This window comes from Filicampus tigris, chromosome 1 (genome assembly GCF_054856515.1).
Source record: "Filicampus tigris isolate MCC_2025a chromosome 1, RoL_Ftig_1.0, whole genome shotgun sequence".
NCBI classification, from domain to species: Eukaryota; Metazoa; Chordata; class Actinopteri; order Syngnathiformes; family Syngnathidae; genus Filicampus; species Filicampus tigris.
Window position 1 is genome coordinate 8,656,566 of NC_141217.1, and position 21,989 is coordinate 8,678,554.

Genomic DNA, 21,989 nt, shown 5'->3' on the forward strand with positions numbered 1-21,989 from the left:
ATGTTTTTGAGGAAGCATTAGAGAAAGTATCTTCACAATGCCAATACTAACTGACAACTATTGATTTTCAGTGCCAAGGAAAAAAAAAGAATGAACTAGCATTTCACTTTCACTAAACGAAAATGACAATTTTTGGCCAGCAGAGGGGGATGTCAAGCAATTTTTAAAATGACAGCATACAAGAGGCTCTTTTTAGCAATCAGTTTAGAATTTATGTTAATTGGGAATTTACTGTTCGGGCTCCCACTTAATGCTAATTACCTTCAATAAGCAAAGCCTTTTTACTTTAACGATATATTAGTCACCAAACAATACAAGTGTTTGCTATCCTATCTTGGAGGAAAGTTATGACTTCTTTTTTTTTCCCAAAATGTCTTACTCTTTTCTATATGTATATGAATGACCACAGAAGCCCATGATGAGGATAAACTAGTCTTAACACAGAAAACTGAAACACTTGGTACGGGCAAGTCAATTGCACAAACAGATCCGGCCGAAACTGTCAAACCTAGTATATTTGCATTTATCATAAATTCAAATATGTTAAAATAAAATAATGATTATGTTTTTACGGAGCCAAACTCACATTAAATATAAGGCAATATTCACAACTGTACATACATATATATATATATATATATATATATATATATATATATATATATATAGAGAGAGAGAGAGAGAGAGAGAGAGAGAGAGAGAGAGAGAGAGAGAGAGAGAGAAATAGAGAGAGAGAGAGAGAGAGGGATAGATATAGATGACATACATATATATATGTATATCATGTATGATTGCCTTACAAAACAGATTGATGGAAAACTAGTTTTGAAATCAGAAGACGGTAAATAGTTTGTTCAACTGTTTTTGTAGATATATTGAAGTATTTGTTGATGTATTTTAACGGGGGGATTGGTAACAAATGCTTGCAATATCTCACATGTTGTGTTAACAGTGAAGACAATTTCAAAGAAACATAATGTCAAGTCAACATACCTGATTTGTCTTCGCGGGCAACATGAAATTATGTCGCAGGCTGGATCTGGCCCCTGGGCCTTGAGTTGATGCCCTTGCGTTAACCCAATCAGTGACAACACAAAGTACAATATGGCAAGCGATAGTTTTTGTACAGAGTATGATTTTAACCTACCGTAAGCTTTCTCATTACTGTGTAAGTGGTATACAGGTATAAAAGATTAACACTATAGATTATTTTAATCTTCAATGTAAAGTTTTTCTTCAACATGATTCAACAAGAGAAACACATCAAAATTAATAACCCATTTTTGAAAGTTCCCTGTTGTGTTGAATTATGTGTTTGCGTTTGATACGAATGTATATATTTTTTTAATGCAGCGTCACATTGTTTGGGCGACTTTATTTTGACAGCACGATATGTAGTTTCCTGTCCCGTCCCATCATATTGCGTGTGCCTTCACTCCACTTCATTCACCTCACTGAGGCTGGACAGTGGACACTCACACTACAGCAACCTGCCCGACGCAAACATTTGGCTTTCGTTTCTGAGTAAACGCACGCAATCTTACACACTTTTCGGACACTGGAGTTGTTTTCCTATAATTTAGCACTTCATACTCCCTCAAATAAATAAAAAACTGAGGCGACGATTGAAGCGTACCTAACCGAGAGAGCCACAACGTGTGTTGAGGTGGATCTACTTTACTGGTTGTGTCTCGAGGTGAGAAGTGAGCCGCTGCTTGTCTCTACATCCCGGACAGCCGAGTGACCTTCTTGGCCCAAACTACAGGTAAGTTCACCGCCTACCCTCCTTTTAAACAATATGGAGGGAGTTCAATAAGAAAGCAGTAACTTTAACATCGGTTTAATTTTCCAACTTTTGAATCGGGACTGCGTTTTTGTGTGGTTCTGTAGTGTTGTCTGCTACACTTGTTTGACACTTTTAATTTGATTCATTTGAGTATGCGTTTTCCGACAGGCCCCTCAAAACAAACGTCATTGTTATTGCATCTTTCGCATCGTGAGCTTGGCCATCTTGCGCACACCCAGCTACATATCCCAGGACTGACTCACTCTTTTGTCAGCTGACAAAGGAATGCATCAGGCGCGTGCACCAAATGCCAAATGCCTTATGCCTTATTCACCTGCTAACAGTGTCCGCTGCACACGTGCACAGCTGCGCCACCGACGACTCAGATGCAAACCCAGAAATCATAGTGGACTTGCTGGTCATTACAGTACCTGAAGTTTGAGTCTTTTTACCTTACAATCTGGAGAGTGTGTCTCTTGGATGAGTCATGTGACCGCCTGTTTAATTTGGCCCCTTCCAACAGGGGTGTGAATCACAATCATTGGAAAAGGCCATTAATGTTAGTTCCAATCAAAATACTTTAAATATTGTAAAACCAACTCCATCATTATCCATGCAGCCGCGGACAGAAACACTTGTAGAAACTCTCTTTTTGCACATCAGTTAACGGCACATATTAATTATGCATTTGTCGATTTTATGTTCATTGTAAGTATTTTGGACACTGGTGCCTATTCCAGCTGAATTTGGGCAAGAAGGGAGCTACACAATGGACTGTTGCCAGTCAGTGTCAGGGCACATACAGCAAACAACCATTCATAATCACATTAACACCTACAGATAGTTTAGAGCAGGGGTGTCAAGCTTGTCATGGGCCAAGGTTTGGTTTTAGGGTCATGATTAAGTCCACGTTGTGTACAGTAAGGGAAAAAATGCAAAAAACAACCTGATTGTCTTTCATATAAAGAGGTAAATATTTCATGATATTTAAAATGCGTTCTTTGTTTTATATTATATTTTCTTTTTATAAAAGTGAAACATTAATAGGTTCCCTTCTGTTTTGGAAAATGAACAATACACACAAATGCAACAATAACAGTTTGAACACTCTGAATTACTATGCTATAAAAACTCTACTAATAGCATTTGGTATTGCTTTGCCTCCATCTAAAGTGCCAGGGACTGGCTATTAAAGACTGCAGAAAATTGAATTTGTACCGTGTTAGTTAAAAAAAAAAACATAAAACAAAACATGGCCATGACATCAACTAGCCAGACGCTGAGCTGCTCTGTTTGTTTACGAACTAGGCACGTGACTAGAGTGTGTTGCACTTCTTTTCCCTTACCTAATATGTTCTGTGTGAGAACTCCAACCCATCACATAATTGCCTCTGCATTTGCTTATTGTAACGTTTATGGCTAATTTTGAACAGAACAGAAGGAACAATTGTATCAAGCTTACATGGACCAGCCACCGAAAAAATGACAGGGTTGGCCGAATGTGGCCCGTGGGCCTTTAATTTGATACCTAAGATTTTTCAATTAATCTAAAATGCATGTTTTTGGAATGTGAGAATAAGTCGTAGAAAACCCTTGCAAGCACAGGGAGAACATGCAAACTCCACAGAGGCCCAGAACCTCTCGACTGTGAGGCAGACTATAGCACCTAATCATACTTTTAACTAAAGAACTGAAATTTTCTTTAACAATGGGTACTGTAAAAGCATTTCAACGAAGCCGAAGGTGCTATCGAAGCATTGGCTTCAAATTTTACTTCGTAAACTGCACAATTCAAAGTTCAATGGTAAATTTAAACACCAAATTATGACTTCAATCAAATTGTAATCAGCAAAATGAGAGGTTTTACGCTCAATTATATTAAGATATCACGGTCCTTATTAAATGTTGTCAGACCTTGGTTTATTCATCCAAACTAAGTACAGACTGTATTCTTGATTCTTCGTGGAAAAACAGAGAGAACAAAATGAAATGAGTTGCAAGCCGTAAGACTGACAACTGTCAAAAATACAACGTATTAAAACTTATTTTCATCCATATTAAGGGAGACCTGACAGTACATGGAGGAGTGTAACAACATTCACATACACGGAACAACCTGTATCACTATTTGCTGGTGTATTCAAACTATGCATTGAGAAACAATGAGATCTATAGTCACACTGCTACGTTCCAACTGAGTAGCCATTTGAAACTGTGTAGTTGATGGGATGCTGTTGTCCCAGCTGTCCGGACGCGGCTGCAGGTGAAGCTTGTAATCCGTGCCTGTGAGCTTCTCGCTGAGAGGAGTGCTTTTATTGGCGCCACATGCACTGATGGATATGTGGGCGCAGCAGTGTAGTTTCAATTTTGAATGGTAAATCCTGGAATGTGTGTGCGGAATGGAGATATGTAACTCGTCAAGTAGTTTAACAAACAATAAGGTGATATGTTGCAATGTTCTGACAACATTTCAAAACACATATTTTTATTTGGCGGCTTCATCATTTAAAGGTCCCATGCCATCAAAATAGTTTTTCCCCATTGTTTTATGCATAACATGGCTCAAAATGAGTCTGTGACCTGGTGTAAGTTTGACATCTATGGCGTTTGTCATTTGCATGCAATAGCCTTTGAAAGATAGGAAAGGCCTGAAAAAACAAGCAGATTTGATTGCGGTGTCATCGTGATTGTGTGGTCACTTAGTATTCAAGTACTTGCCCACTTCGTGGTTGCTGCACGCCCACTCAACTCAGAAAAAATGCTGATGGCGACTGCCAATATGTAATCACTCTTTTGAGGAAATAAATATGGAATCGCCCTGTAAATTTCCCTTCCCAAAACCAACACCTGCATCAGATTTGCTTGTTAGTCTGCTGTTAAACAGGAGTAATCACACCTTGGAGAGCCGTTGCACCAAATGGACTGACATGAGTCATGCCTCTAACAGGAGCGATGTCAATTGAAACAAAGGAGAAGATTATCAACCTTAAAGAATGTATATCATCATGCAATTTTGAAAAACGTGTTGGATGTTCGCAGTCAGCTGCTGTTTCAATGTGAACATTCAACAGAGGTCAGTGTGTTGAGATGCACCCTACCACTATTGTACAATCTACTACCTCTACAAGTGGCACACAACCAAAAAGGTACTGAAAGTTGTATTTGTATGTATGTATTTATTTAGATGTGCCATCTCATTTTAGGGGTGGTCCAACAAGTTGTAACGTAGAAATGTGTTATTTAAGTTTTCCTTACAAAATATCAATTCAACTGAACCCTCCTCTCCTTTGGAATCAAATGTCTGTCCCTTGTGGTACAATTTGCCTCCAGTGTACAGTAATTAGATTGCAAAGGTGCCAGGACTAAGGCAACTCCAAAACAAGCAAGGATGCAAAAGCAGTGCTTTTTTTTTTCCGCACCAACCAAATATGTCGTTGCTTTATATGCAGTCAATAATGTGGTAATCCAAGTCATTTGGGGAGGCCGAAATATTTATGGAGTGGATTGTGTCTCCTTTCCAACCTTTGAAAAGATTCTTGTCCTGACATATGCCAACCCCAGAGTCTCTTCAGTCTGCCCTTTTCTCGGGTCCCTCATGCTCAGGGTGTTTCCAGCTTCCAGACATTCTTGGATAGCTGGCCATCTGCTAACCAAGGGTTGCTTCCAGAAGTGCTATATCACATTACCCACTCTTGACTTATTTAAAGGATATGAATAAAACTGTGCATGACTGCGGCATCGTCATGAGTGACTTTTGTGTGAATTGGATTCAGACCATGCCTGTCACGTTTGCAATTTCAGCTGCTTGGATGGCAACCAGATATTTCCACAAGAATATGACAATTTGCTCATCCTCCTTCTGTTCAGAACCGTTCACATTATTCCACAGTGCAGTTGTCAATAGGTGGCATGCAGGAAGTGGTTTGGTTACCATCTGGACCTCCAAACCCTTAGACACACGACACACACAGCAGTAGGTTGAAAGGCACTTAAACTGGCAGCTGGTCACTGAAAAGTGATGCTCCGCAGCTGAAACCACCATATTCTATGCTTTTCTATGAATCATAAAAGTAAACTGTGGAAGTATGAACACAGCAGTCAACCGGCTCTTGTAATTTATAGTTGCCAAGTCGGACCGGCTGCCTTTGAGCAATACCAGGACAATGAAGGATGAGGAATCCTAATGCTTTTGAAAAGAGATGCCATCTAAACCCTCCCTTGCATCTGTTCAATCTCAGGTGTCACTGAGGGGCATGCAAAATGTTTTTGTGCTTCATTTAGTCAGATGTTCTCTTTGTATAGTCAGCAAATACATCAGAAAGCTATGTTGATATCGGAATTCTGGTGGTCATGTTGAATTTGATCGATCTAACAAGCGTTGTAGGTTTTGTTTTGAGTCAATGTAGAGATATTATGCTTCACTATTTTAAGAGGGTAATTTCATTTGACCAAACAGATTGTTGTTGTATGCAAGTGAACGCCGTAAGCAAGTCAATACCTTTGCATCCCCACAGCCTTGGTAGCATCAGGGCATTTAGCTGTTGGGCTGACTGAAGTAGGAATATATCATGAAGGACAGCAGCAATACGCTTTTATTTTCAATGATCTGCACAAAAAAAAGAAAAACTTTCTTTGTCCATGGCTCTGTGTCAGCACGTTATTTGAACAAAGAAAGTGGTTCTTGTGTTGAAGGTCTGCGCTCATCAGACACGGGCACTTGACCCTTTTTTGCCGGTCCGTCCTCTGTCCTCTGTCCGCAACCTGGGTACCCTTCCGTATCCGTCCCTCCGTCCTTCCTTCGATCCCGTCTGTCCTTGTCCTTTTAAAGCGCATCTGTCCTTGCATTCCGTCGGTCCGCCTCCCCACCACCCAAAAAAAAAAAAATGTCCATGCAGTCATGAACATTTAAAGCTCATCCAATTTCCTATGCACATCCACTTAACACATTGTTTTAATTTTGAAAATTCTACAATAAATTACTACGGTAGCTATCTCATGACAGGTTTTACTAATTTCGTATTAAGGAAATTTAAATGACCATTTCTAAATGGGATAAGGGCTGTAATAATGATCCACCAAAGTTATGGCTTGATTCATTTTCTGAGCCACTGTCACACATGATTCACTCCACCCTTAGGGCAAATAGTCTGGGTTTACGATTTTTTTACGATCCATACGATTTTCAGATTTCTAGGCCTGTTTTAACTTTTTTTTTTTTTTTTTTTTTTTTTCAATAAACTAAAGATAATAATATTGTACATTTTTCTATCACTTTGGAGCCACAGAATGGGGTTTGGAATGGCCATGTAGCGGTTCTGCCATTACAAAGATGACAAGTTTGTGTCTTTAGAGTATAATGTTTTTTTTAATCTCTATTGTATCATTATAGCCCTAAGTGTAATTCAAATTAGTCATTCCTTTTGTTGGTGAGCGGCCATTTGTCTTCTCCTTTAACCAAGGCCAATGGCACTGGAAAAAGTCCTGATAAATAGCCATGTCCTGTTGAAACTTGAAGTTTGAATATGTCCAGTGTGAGAATGTGCATTTTAGATCTGGATATTAGAAATATTTTGGGCGTTAACCTACCAGCCCTTGCAGCAGCTGGTGGTCTTGCACGGTGCATTCTTCTCTTATGGGTGTTTGTGCTCCAGAGGGGTGTGGGAGTGAAGAATTTGCTTTTGCTGGAGCACTACCGGGGCCACAGGCATCACTGGTTAGATAAGGAAATCCTAAACTCATATTTTCTTCCACTGTCCGTACCACACAGGCAAATGCCGGCAAATAGTTGATTCAGATGTATACACATTACTGTATCCGCTCCCTTGATTGGATATGGGGCTTTAATTAAGCCCGTGAGGGTGTTTGGCTGACTCTCACATTGGCAGCCTAATGAATGCCTCTTTTCATGTGCAGCAAGCTTCCATCCACTGTACTTTCATGCAAATCCCCAATAACCCCTCATGCTGAGTGTACACAAAGGAGCACGGCGAAAATCACTCACAGATGTAACGTGCTCGGTTGCAGACGGTCATTTTTCGAAGTTTGTCAGCATTTCTTTAACGTTTGTGATCGTCATAAATTGTCTGTGTTATCTATTTTAAGATTTAAAATCATTTGCTTATCTGCGCTGCGCTGTAACCTCATTTTGGTAGAAAATCGTAGCATTCTTATTTCCAGAGGGACAAGAATGATAATAAATCCATAAATTGATTTTTAAGAATACGAAGACTTTGTTTTTGAAAATGGAGTAGTAGTACACTTACTCGGTCCGAAGAAGAGCAATGTGACATCTGCTGTGGGAAGTTGAGCTACATCCACGCCGACCTTCACTATTGCAACACCTCCAGATTTGATTTGTTAATTTTCCCCATTGGCGAGCAAGGAAATTATTCTCTTATCTGGATAACGTTCGAGCAACATCAACATTACTATGCCCTTGTAAAGTTTCAATAATCTCAAATATGCAGAATGTAAACGCTGGTTCTGTAAACAAAATAACTTTTAAATAATTTTTACTTCAGGACCATCTGGACAACTACAAGGAATATTCTCTAAGGTATTATTAATATAATGATATCAACAGTAGTGACCTGTTCGGTCTATGCAAAATCTTTGATGTTTCTGCCTGTCCGACCACTACGCCCTCGAATTTAGATGAGAATCAGTTTTACATTTGTTCAATCAAATTACTTAGCGATTTCATTTAATCAGCCAGATAAAACCCTGTTTCGATTTGAATCTAATGCAACATGAGAAAAGATTAAACCTTAGCAATGTAATCCACTTTTCAAAAATAATCTGTTTACATCAGGACAGAAGAAAGAGTAAGAGGAGGGTGTGGTTCTATTGTCAGGAAGCAGCCCTAAGGCCCAACACATGCTTTTGCCTTTCCACCAGTTTCTGTCCCTGTGCCCAACTCCCGAGAGATCCTCAGTTCAGCCAATAACCATAGACCTCTGAAACAAAACCCTCACAATTTTAACCCTCTCGATACACCAACTATAGTATATTCACCAAGAAGTGATGAACTAAATCAGCCATGGCTGACTGGTGCCTGGCAGGCTGCTCTTCACTGTTCGATCTGATGTTTCTTCAAATCAGAGAAGATATTCCAGATTCATTGCTATGGGAAATAGTGCTGCCTTGTTATGAAACACGTTTGTCACAATTAATTTTGCTTTGTCTGATGGTAATCCAGAACTGTATTTAACAATAAAGAACTGGATTGAACAGTAATTAAGAGCAATCAATCGTGGTCAGTGTCTGTACTTTAGCCCCTCCAGTCATTTCCCCATGCAAGCTCAGTTGCCAGAAGCCAGAAGCATAAACCTGCTTCTCCCCCTAAGCCTTTGGCCCTAATACCAACTGACAAACCCCAGGACAGTTGCTTTTGCAGAACTATGCCAGCGATCGGACTGACTCACAGCTGGGGAGTTCTGTTCAATCAAGAAGTACGTTCATTGCATTTTTATGACCTGGTGGTGGCGCAGGCAGTTGTCAGTCATATTTATTACGGCACATAAATGAAAATCCCGACAATAAATACATCTAAATGCTTTCTATCAAGCATCACCAGTAGTCATTGAGTGTAATCAATATCATTTGCACAAGTGTTAAGATAAAATCCTGGGAGTTGATTGATCAGGCAAAGCCAGTTCAACTGCTTCATTCTCCTGTCAGTATAGCCAATGGATTTCGGATTACGTGTTTGTACACCTACAAAGCAGGTCTTCAGGCCGTTGCTAAGTCTGCTCCTCTCAAAGCTGACGATGGGGTCTGCAGGTGCTTGCTATTGTGAGGCGGTTCATTTGATCCTTACGTTTATTAGCAGCAAAGAGGATTGCGAGCATCATCTAGGTGCAGTAAGATTGTTCAAATCTCTTTAAGATGCTCAGGAGAAAAGGATGAATAGGAATCTTCTCCCCTCAGGGCCACATGTGTCTTGGATCCTTGTTAAAAATAGTTCTTGGCGTTGAGTCTGGCGGGTAACTAATGTTAGTGTTATTGGAGCTCTGTATTTGGTTTTAGGGTGTTTTCGTGATAAACATTGCTCTTGTAAAACGGCTTGTTTGTTCTTGTGCTTCCTGTAAAAAATATGCTGAATAGATGGACAGTGTTTCCTCGACTGTTGGGGGTACATTTAATAGTGGCTGTTTATCAAATAAAGCAGTTGACAATTTCTAGTTTTTCCCTTCTTGAGAGGATTACCGTAATGTTTACATTGGAGAATCAGCTTACGCTGTACTTTTTTCACGCTGTGATGTTGGGGAAATAAAACCCTCCTAAGTCTCCCACTGATTAACAAAAAGCGGTGGGGAAAGCAATAAAGTTGACGATTAAACTATAAAACCTCCTGCCCGCCACCCAGTATGAAATCAACACACTCCTTTTTTTCCGGGTTTTGTGTTATCTCAGCCATTGCCTTGATTGAAAATTCCTGAAAAAGCCTTGAGGCTTCTTTGTCCGTGTGCTTTTGAACACAAAAATTCAATGCAACACTCATTTAAATTAAGTAGACGATGGAGAGACACATACATCAAGCAAGTGGCAGCTGTCTTAGTCCAATTTACTACCAGTGTACTACCAAATGAAAATCTTCAAGTAATGTGATTAATATGAATATTTTACACAAAGCACGCAGAAATCACAGAATCCAGCGCATGACTTCACTCACTGACTGTAACAAGGTTCTGTGTTTCACTCTTCATTTGGCTCAGGCATTTTTGCTTGGTTTGCATGTTCTACCTGCACTTGCAGGGATTCTTTCCCGGTACTCCGATTTCCTCCCACAAACCACAGGGATTGTAAATTGCGCCGAGGTGTGAATGTGCATGTGCCTGGTTCTCTGTCTTGCTACTGTATGTCAATCCTGCAAACATATAATGATCTATCCGAGATGATCTTACACATCGTAAAGAGAAGTAAATATTATCCTAATGCAATTTTTGCATTATTCGTGTTGCGGTCCACTTGCCCATAATCTGCAGTTCAACAGGACATACTTATCCCATTTAGTTTGAAATTTATATGGCAGGTTGGTATTGAACCTGAAAAGTGGCTTTAAATTACTACTTTTTCAGGCTCGTGGGATCTAACTACTTGTATATTCAGTCTGTAAGTGGCTGACTGTTTTATTAGATGGAGAGAAATGGGAGGCCGGCATACTTTTCCATAGTCAACAAATAGTTAAAGCCTAAAGGACTTTAGCCGATGGCAAGTGTAGCACAGGAAACTATTATTAATGTTTGCTGTATAAACAGTGAGTGACGAATGCCATTTAAAATGTTTGACTTAGAAATTCAAGTATCATGGCTCATTTCTATGAAGTGCAGCTACAATAATAAAATCATGTATGATTATTAACTTAAAGGCAACATTTTCAACATAATCAATCAAACCCATGGAATAAACTGTGATTTTCTACATTCAGTTGTATAAAATGTAAATAAAAACAGAATACAATGATTTGCAAATCCTTTTCAGCCTACATGAAATAGAATACACTACAAACAAGATCATTAATGTTCAAACTGATCAACTTTGTTTTTTTGTTTTTTGCAAATATTCACTCATTTCATGCCTGCTACATGGCAGTTGGTCAAACTGATCAACTTTGTTTGTTTTTTGCAAATATTCACTCATTTCATGACTGCAACATGTTCCAAAAAACCTGGAACAGGGGTATGTTTACCACTGTGTTACATCACTTTTTCGTAATAACACTTATGTTTTTGTTTTTTTTTACATGTAAATGTTTTCTATCACACTGAACTTTTTAAACTTACATTGATATCAAAACATAGGGAGTTGTGAGGTGCATTTTCCAACTAATGTGACACACATTGCGAAAGACACCTAAATCTTCAAGTCTTCATGATCTTCTCATTTCTAAACGGATGGTAGCGGCTCACTGTGTGTCTATCCCCAGGTGGGGTCCTCTGCCTTCCACCCGAATCAACACAAACGCATATTATTCTAATATCATGCTTTCACATGAAGGCGAGTGACAGAAGCTTGAAAAATATAGCAGAAGTTGTTTTTGTAGTGTGGTGTGTGTTTACACATGGTAGGGGGCAATTTAGCAGCTGGAGAAACAGTCTTGATTCAATTACTGCTCCATTAGAAGACCACTAAGGTCTTCACAAATCTACACAAATCTTGCATATTTGAATCCAAACAAAACCATTTGTATAGGGCCTGCAAAAAACATATAATTTTATTGAATCTGTTCTTTGATCATTTCAGTTGAGGAGAGTGAGGTGCATATACCGGACTGATTGAATTGTTGATAAAACAATAATTGCCGAAATATTCAATCACATCAACCCTGGTTGCTGAATTTTTTTGTGGTTTTCTTGAGTTTGCGTTGTGTGTAACATGGTTTTCTATATTAACTGTGGCTTCGCTACTTCATGACTGTCGTTGACTGACGTTGGCCCGAACGGACCAGTGCAAATTCCTTGAAAAAAAATGATGAAATCAACATATTGCTACTTTTTAACTCATTTACTACCAGACATTTTCAGACCCTCTTTTCCCCTAACGTTTGAAAAAATTTGAAAAAAATATAAATTCCTGGGATTGAATGGCTAGACTGTAAAAAGACAAATAAATACATCAATGGCAGTGAATGAGTTAAATATTTAATTTTTTTTTTAATTCATCATTTTTCTTTGATCTTTTAACTGTTGCACATATTTTGTCAGATGAAATTATATTCTTCCCTGATTAGACAACATATAAAGCCCAGAAAATGTCAAATGTTAAATATTCTGTTAGGTTTTAGACTGTGAAAAAAATTACATGCAAGAAAGTATCTAATATTTTCTTCAAGACTTAAATAATACAGTATCAGTATACTAAATGTAATAATCATTGAAACTTAACATATTACAGGTATAAAATATCATCATCCCCTATCAGGGCTGGGAAAAAATATCGTATCGCTATGTATCGCAATATTTTTTATGCTGATAGCAAGTATGCTAAAGTACCGATACTTTCGATATCTTATGTTATGTTTGAAGTACTGATACTTTTGATATCTTATGTTATGTTTTGCACGTTCTGTAACATACTTTTGGAACATTTGAGGTCCTTAAAGTTGAGCTTTGTGAATGGAGTTTATTGCACTCCTGTGTATCAGGAACAGTTACTAGTGCAGTTTATGCACTTTTTGATCGTGACACCTGAAAGCATGTCACATGGCACTTAAGTTGAAACTTTGGAAATGCATGTCTCAGTTTTTTTTAAATGTGTAATTTCATTATATTTAAGTATCGAAATACGTATCGGATCGCAACCCAAGTATCGGGATTCGCATCGGATTGGGACAAAAGTGTATCGTCACAGCTTTAATGGCTATACAGGGCAACTGTTGGTTTTGGCAGAGCCACCACATCATGGCTTGTGGTAACCCGAAAAAAGGCTTAATGTTGGACACTGTGTCATAAAATTGTGTGCCTGCTGGATTTAATTAATTCCTCTGTTTGTAATGCACTGGCAGTTGACCTGTAAAATGTAAGGATGGACTGTATCTGGTTATTTTACTGCATATTTTGATATCCATGTGTCGTTTTAACAATGTCTAAATAGGGTTGTTCATGAAGTCTGGAGAATAGATTGGAACAGGGACTAACATTCCGATTCTCCTGGAATGGTTTGCATTTAAAAAATTTACTTCCCCATTCTGGTGCCTTGTCCACTAGCCTAACGAAAAACCCTCAGGGGATTAAATATAAAAAAGCAAAGAATGTGTTGACTTCATCGTTGTGAAAAGGTATATTGTATTATATTGTTAACTTGTTTAACAGGTTGCATCTGCCTCACAGATCAGAGGTAGTGGGTTCAAAAACAGACTCTGTCTTTGCTGTGTGGAGTTTGCATGTTCTGCCTGCAGCTGAATGGGTTCTCTCTGCGTAGTCTACTCTGGTTTCCTTCCACATTCTGAAAATGTGAAATGAAAACATGACATTTTCAGTCAGTGTGAATGTGGCGTGAGATTGGCCAGCGACCAGTTCAGGGCATGCCGCACCTCTCGCCCAAAGTCAGCTCTGATAGGCTCCCGCTCACCCGCACCCCTTTTGAGGATACGTGGTAAAGAGAATCCATGGATGGGTCGAGGGCGCTAATCGAAACAAGAACTTTACCCTGAGAAATCCCTTGCAAATGGACTTGGAAATGGAGTTCTAATTTGCAGCAATAGACATGACATGTCCACAACGCAGCAGGCGCAATTCCCTGAATTGGCAGATATGATCATTTTCCTCAACAAGAACTGATTTTGAGTTCTTACTGTACCTGCCAAGTTGCTCTGATTGTTTCATAGTGTACACCAGTGCCCCGTTGTTCAAAACTCGGTTGGATAATGACTGGTAAAGAATTTAACCAGCAGTAAGGTGTTAACCAGTGGTTTAAATAACTAACAATTGAACAACTGGGTACAGGTTTACTTAGTCCAGATGTCGGCAACCCAAGCGGCTCTCCTTCTCCTGTGGCTCTGTGAGCATTTTGCTGCTTAGTTAGTATTCCACAATGCAATATTAATCAGAATATCAAGTCTAGACTAGTAGGGCTGCATAGAACATACCGTATTGTAAAGAAAGGTTTTGGGTTAACTTCAGCTTTAAATCAATCTTGCAAAATACTTAAAAATGTTAATACACGATTTGTGGGATTTTATTAGGGATGTGCGCGACTAGTCGTTTAACCGTCTACGATTTATTAAACGTTTTTTATTTTACTAGTCAGTTAAACGCGGCATTAAGTATCACGCATCTTGTTCCACACGCCTCTGTCTCGGCCTCTGTAAACATGCTGAGCACCAAGAGAGAGAATTGCTCCCTCCCCCCCTAAAAAATCCTATTTTTTTTGTGTAAGCGTTCATATTACATTAAAAATGCGACCTCTGTCTTGTCTGCTGTATGAACACATGCGTCGTCAAAGTGGCACGCCTGCGCAGAAGAAGAGACGACGTCACACCCGACGTTGCGTTTGCGGAAGTAAATGTGGTCCAGCGTGTCGGGGCATTCAAGCGATTAGGTAGCAGGTAGAAATAAATACAGTATTTGGGGCAAATTATGAGGCGAGGCTTTATTATCTCATTTCATGGAGACATCACTAACGATGACGTCACGTCACAACCGTGCGTAAAAAATCAATCTATCTGAGCCGTGGCTGAATTACTACGATCGCCATAAATGTCCACTTTATGCTTCACGTTTCAAGTGGGATTCAATTAAAGTAAAATATAAAGTCAATGGTGTTACTCAAAACAACTTTGCGATCCCCCTGCTGCCAGCACTTTCCCTCCGCCTGTGCGGAGCGCATCTTGGGCTCGTCAATGTCGTATACAGTATATGCGACCTGGCCGTTCAGACCGCGAACACGAATCCGATCCAGGACCACATATGAAAGCGACCCACGTCGCATTTGAAAAAATCGGAATTGAGCCGTTCTGACTGTCATAAAAAAATCAGATACAGGTCGCATATGCGCAAAAAAAATCTGATCTGGGTTGCATTTGCCTGCGGTGTGAACCTGGCCTTAGAGGAAAGATACACAGCTGAAAACTTGGCTGCTCTCCGGCGAAGTGTGATGGGTACATGGACACTACAAAATAAAGTCGTCGCCTATGTGCATGATAATGCAGCTAACATGGTGTTAGCGAATGAGACCCTGCTGGACTGGGAGTCGGTACCATTACTCATTACATTATTCATAATAAATGCCATGCGTAGCATTGGAAAATGTTTCAGAAATGTATTTCTCTTTCAATTGTTCACCTTTATTCAGTCAGTTGTTGTTGTTACATCAATATCATTTAAATTAACAAACTTTCTTGAATGTTTGGGCTAAAATAGCCCCTAAATACACACAACATTTGCATTTTAAACTTTGAATCCAATATGTATTACAATTCAAGTTTTCTTCCTTTATAGACTAGTCGACTAGTCGCAAATAAAATTTGAGACTAGTCGGCGGGCAAATTAGTCGAAATTCCCATCCCTAGATTTTATGATAGCAAATAATCTCAAAATAAACATTCGTAAAAAAAAAAAAAAAAATTACTCCTGTGTCCAATGTGCATTTGAAAAGACAAGAGTTGGGTCGAATATAACGCCAAGATTTTTTGTTGAATCACTTTGGGTAATAGTACATTTATCGAGCCTCAGAGTGGTGTTCTTAAATAGGTGCCGATGACGAACAGGGCCAATAATCAACATCTTGGTTTTATCAGAGTTAAAAAGCAAAACATTGAGAGACATCCATTGTTTAATATTGGCAAGCCACGCCTCGAAATTATAGCAATCAGCCGGGTTTGTTATCTCGAGCGGCATATATAATTGGGTATCGTCAGCATAACAATGAAAACTAATGTTATATTTACGTATAATATTACCAAGCGGAAGCATGTAGATTCTAAACAATAGGGGTCCTGGTACGGATCCCTGCGGGACTCCTCAAAACTCTGAAGTCGCATTGCCATGAATTACACGGTGCGTCCTTTCTGAGAGGTAAGAATTAAACCAAGAAAGTGCTGAGCCTGAGATACCAACACATCCTTCAAGGCGTTCTAATAGTATGTTATGATCGATGGTGTAAAAAGCAGCGCTAAGGTCAAGTAAGAGTAGTATTGAGTGTGTCGGAGACCACAGCTAGGAGAAGATCATTAGTCACTTTAGCAAGAGCCGTCTCAGTAAAGTGATGGGCTTTAAATCCTGACTGAAGAATTTCAAATCGATTATTAGCAGCCATATAGTCATTAAGCTGTTGCGTTACAACTTTTTTACAATTATTTGAAGTTGACACGTAATTGCTTGCTCAGCAGTGGACTCTTAACCACTCTGCAATGCATCCACATAAGGCAGGTGGGCATTCATTCTCTGTCAGCTCCCCCTGTTGTCGTGTTGTTTGCATTGGGCATCAATATACAATACCTTCGGGCACCACAGTACGATACAGAGTTCAGGAATTCAATTTTGTGTTCTGGAGTTTAATGATTTCATAAATGCAACAGAACACACTCATTTTTTGTCATAAAGATTAAAAACAGTATGGCGTCAGTGTGGATGATGCCATCATCTACCTCCTCCACACTTCACTCTCCCACCTGGAGAAGGCGGGGAGCACTGTGAGGATCATGTTCTTTGATTTCTCATGTGCTTTCAACACCATCCAGCCCACCCTATTGGGAGACAAGCTGGAGCGGGTGGGAGTGGCACACCAACTCACCACATGGATCCAGGTCTACCTCACAAACCGGCCACAGTATGTGAGGACACAGGACTGTGTGTCTGACGTGCTCCTCTTTAGCACGGGGGCCCCGCAGGGAACTGTCTTGGCTCCCTTCCTGTTCGCCCTCTACACCTCAGACTTCAACTACAGCACCCCTACCTGTCACCTGCAGAAGTTCTCTGACGACTCTGCGATTGTCGGCCTCATCACAGGCGGAGATGATCGCGAGTACAGAGAACTTACTCAGGGTTTTGTGGACTGGTGCCAGCAGAAACGCCTCCTGATCAATGTGGTGAAATGGTGGAGAAAGAAATTGTGGTGGATTTCTGTAGGCGCCATCACTCTGCACCTGCACCAGTGAATATCCGAGGAATAGATGTTGAGAGAGTCTCAATTTACAAGTACCTGGGTGTTCATCTGAACAATAAACTGGACTGGAGCGACAACACAGACTGGAGCGACAACACAGACACACCTCTATATAGGAGTCAGAGCAGAGTCTTCCTACTCAGGAGACTGAGGTCTTTTGGGGTTCAGGGGACACTCCTCAGGAACTTTTATGACTCAGTGGTTGCATCGGTCATTTTCCAGGGAGTGGTCACCTGGGCAGGCGGCGTCTCGGCCCGGGACAAGAAGCGGCTGGACAAACTGGTCAGGAGGGTCGGCTCTGTCCTGGGCTGCTCCCTGGACTCTGTGGACTCCGTGGGGGACAGGAGGATGTTGGCCAAGCTGTCATCAATGCTGGACAGCCCGGCCCACCCCATCCAGGGGACCCTAAGAGCACTCCACAGCTCCTTCAGTGACAGACTGTTAAACCCTCACTGTGCAAAGGAGAGATTCCGCCGCTCCTTCTTGCCTGCTGCTGTCAGACTCTTTAACAAGAACATTGTGTGGTCCATACAAACTGGCGGGAATGAGTGCAATTGTGCAGTCCTGCACCTGAGCTTATATCGTGCAATACTCAACATTTCCCACTACTGTTGGTCTAGTTTTATTTGTATCCAATGCTGTTCCTTACATTTCACTGCAGCACTGCAGCACTGTCACTTACTTAGAGTATTTTTCCTCTTGTACTATGTACAGGCTAAAATGAGTCTTCCTCATACTTTATATGTAGATGTATGTTGGTGTGTATATACACATAGGTTACTGCGTGTATTTACATATGTTTGACCCTGAATGTTTGCCGTTAATGTTATACATTAATGGCTACATTATGCCGCCGTCCCTGTATGACCTATATTTTTGCTGCTGTCCCCACTGTGAGATCAATAAAGGCCTTCTTATCTTAGCAAAAAAAAAACATATCTGCAGTGTTATCCCCACTTTAGATGTCGAAAGAGTTTTGCAGCTCTTGGTGTATTTCAGTTTTTAGTTTATTATTTTATTTTAGTCTCTGTTGCGGACTGCTAAATAAAAGAGACTTGTTTTGCCCTTTCCTCCTAAAAGAATCTAAATCTAGAATTGATTGGAGCCCAAATCTCTCAAATTCAGACGATACCCAAACATATGCCGACAGGTTCAAGATAGTACCCACTTAACAATTCAAATTAAAGTCTTTGCTTGTTCACTATAGCTAAGGGACTGCAACAATAACAATTGTATACAATAATAATGATTATGTATCCCCCTTGTATCCATCATGCTTTTGTTCTCTGGCTAAATGAAATTTCCTCTCCCCCTCATCTTACTGAGCCAAACCTTGACAGGCCATGTTTGTATGCCGCTCTCTCTCTCTCTCCTCCCTCTGTCCCTCCCAGCTGCCATTAGTTGCGTCTTTTCTTTTTCCAGGGTGCTCGGTTTGACCCCAGTTGCCCTTGACACTTGCATTTGTGTGGCGTCAGCCAATCAATAGAAACTACTATGGCCCAGTGTCAGATGTTGAGTCCGCTAATTGAAACGAACAACAAGCCACAGTAGACGACAATGAGCATTTTTAGGCGCATGTGTATGTCAGGGTGATGAATGTGCAGGATAAAAAAATTGCCACATTCACATGGTGATCACTAGTTGCAAGCCTTTGTTAGCAATGAAAAGCAACAACAAAAAAATCCCAGCAACCATTTAAAGGGGATATTACCTTGTGTTTAGCAGCATGTCCTTATCCTTATCTTCTTCTAAACAAAAGCATAAGATTGTACTTTAATACATTTTGTACATCTTCTCAATGTTTTGCACTGAGTAATTTACTAACAGTACATCGATTTATTTTTGTTAGGGATGTTCCGATCAGCTTTTATGACACCGCTACCGATACCGATCATGCATGAGTGAGATCTGCCGATACCGATACAGATTCAGATCACATGGAATATCTGTATACCTTTCCATTTATTTATGGTGACTGCTATTATGCAATATTGTCTGAAAATAAAGACAGCCATATTATTGCCGTAATTTTGACAAAAATCTATATATATTTTCAAAAGCATGAAGAAATACAAAACCGTTGCTGGCACAATACAACAATTACTCAGTCACAAAGGTCAAAATAATCAGCAGTCTCAAAATACTTAATTATGCAAAAAGTCAAATAAATAACACGACAGCCTAAACATTGCATGGTTCAGATTATAATCAAAGTATAAAAAATAGTCACATGCAGGCTTCACTTGAATAAACTATTCAATGAGTTCCTAAATTGAAACGACTCAGGAACTTTATTGTCTCGTGCATAGACAAACTATCTTGTGCATTTGTCAACGAGAAAAAAGTCACTGTTAATCTTTTTGTGAAATATAAAATGATATAGTGGGTCTGTTTCCCACAAGTGACCTACAGCTCCCTGTGGGCTGTGGCAATAATGCCACTTATACTGCGCTGTGTCCACACTTGCGTTGCTGAAGAATTGTAATTCTAATTTGTAATATGTTTCTGGCTGTATTGCCAGTCTATTTTGACTCCATAAAATTACATACCCTATATGCTACTGCATGTATGGTTAAAAGTCACTAAAAAGGTTTTATAACTTATAAAACTATAGTTTTATAACTATAACTGAGTGCACACAATACATATTTGCCTTCACATTTATTTGTTTTGAAGACGAGTGAAGACTCAAAATGGTGATCATAAAAGCTGAGAGCTCTTATTCAGATTGAATATACCAAATGCCTTTTCCATAGCACAGTTTCTTTGAAAAAGTAAAAAAGTGGAAATGTGACAAATTGTTGTCATTGGACAGTGACAATTTTATACTAGATTCCTGTGAGAATACTTTGACCAGTGTAAAATGCAGTTATATCGACTAAATTATTTCAGTAGCCATAAACGTTATTATTAACATCAGTGCTGAAGTTAAATGAGAAGACCAATATTGAAGTTTTTTGTTGCATTGAACACAAAGGGAAAGGCCTGGTTTCAAAGATAACATAATTAATCCTAAACATCACTCAGACTCTTCTCATTAATAATGCATCTCTGAGCATCAGGTCTGACATTGAGCATGCATCCAAGCCTTTATTCAAATATTCAGCATTCATGCCAAGCGATGGTCAGAGCCAGTTCTACTGCTTTCTCAAGTTTCTTGACATAATTATATTTACATGTTTTTCAACTTCTGCGGAAGCATTTGCATTCAGCAATCCATAAACAACATTGAGTTGTATTGAAATAATGATAAATAATACTTGCATAGCAGCAGCTTAACACAATTAATTCAATTAATTTTGTCGGACCGATAAAATGTGTTTATTTAATAAATGACACTTTAGAATTGTATGGTATGCACAGTTGGTGAGTTACCCCTCCACAAATCTTTTTTGTGCAACTATTGTGCAACACACAATGCAAAACAAAGTCATATTTTACCAATGTTTTGTCCTACTTATGCAGCTCTATGTGAAATGTCACACTATGAGCTATAGTAGACCTACAGTATTAAGAAATAATAGTAATAATAAAAAAAGTCATTTTTTTCCCGTTGAGCTTTACAGTTACCAAAATTTGTCACCTTTTACACTTTCAATTTTTCCTCTTCACTTTTTTTTTTTTTTTACTCTGTTTTAGTTAAATCCCCCAGGTATGATCAATCATTGATGATCCCAGGTGCCCTAATGCCTCATGGGACATTTTAATTTGCTAGCCAGTCCATATGTAGACTGCGCCACACTCAGTGTCTCATGCATGCACACACGCAAACACACACCCACACACACACACACACACACACACACACACACCCACCCACACACACACACACACACGCACCTTCTGCGTCCCAGCCCCTCCTTCCTTTTCAAGATCAGAGTTAAACCATATTGCTCTCCCAAATCTCCCTCTCGCCTTGGCTCTTTCTTATCTCTGCTCACCTGCTCTTCCCCCACTGGACGAGAGGAGCGGAGGCCTCATTTAAAAAAGCAACGGGGTTCCCTAAGCCATTAGCCATATTAGTGTTGGGTCCATGCCCATGCCCTTCCGAACAAAGACATCTTGATGCTTCGTGGAGCCGTTTGGTTGGAATTTGTCAGGCCTGACCGATTTGTAGTGCTGCAGCCTGTTGGAAACGTAGTCTGAAAATTCAGCTGTGTTTAATGCTTCCACGTCCATTATTATATAGTATAATGAAAAAAAAGTGCTTGATTTGCGGTTGCATGTGATTAAAATGTGTTAAACTCATATTTGTTTATTTTGGGGGAAAACACTTGAAAATTACATTGGTTGACCACATTTAATCATGTGCAACTAGGGATGTAACAATTCACTTCAGCCACGATTCAGTTTTCGATTTTCACTTCCTGATTTCCATTCAATTTAAAAAAAAAACAAAAAAAAAACAAAAAAAATGAATGACTCATTTTATATCCAAAAGATGTTTTTTATTTTAATATCTGCATTTGTCCTTGTTAAAAACAATAACTTTTTGTAACTTTACAAAAAAATTGAAAATTAACAAATAATTGTGACTGTTTCTCTATCTTTGTCTTGTTATAAGTGTTTTGTTATTGCCAGAACTGAAAAGAAATAA

The 21,989-nt window shown here is 39.5% G+C and overlaps 1 protein-coding gene across 1 annotated transcript in view; it reads left to right on the top strand.

The window, feature by feature from the left end:
• Positions 1-1,455: 1,455 nt before the first annotated feature.
• The window catches only part of LOC147152675 (plexin-B1-like), a 69,759-nt gene continuing 49,225 nt past the window's right edge, over positions 1,456-21,989 (top strand). The window contains exon 1 of the mRNA XM_086050633.1: positions 1,456-1,765. The gene's annotated coding sequence lies outside the window, so the exon portion shown is untranslated. The remainder of the gene's footprint in view (positions 1,766-21,989) is intronic.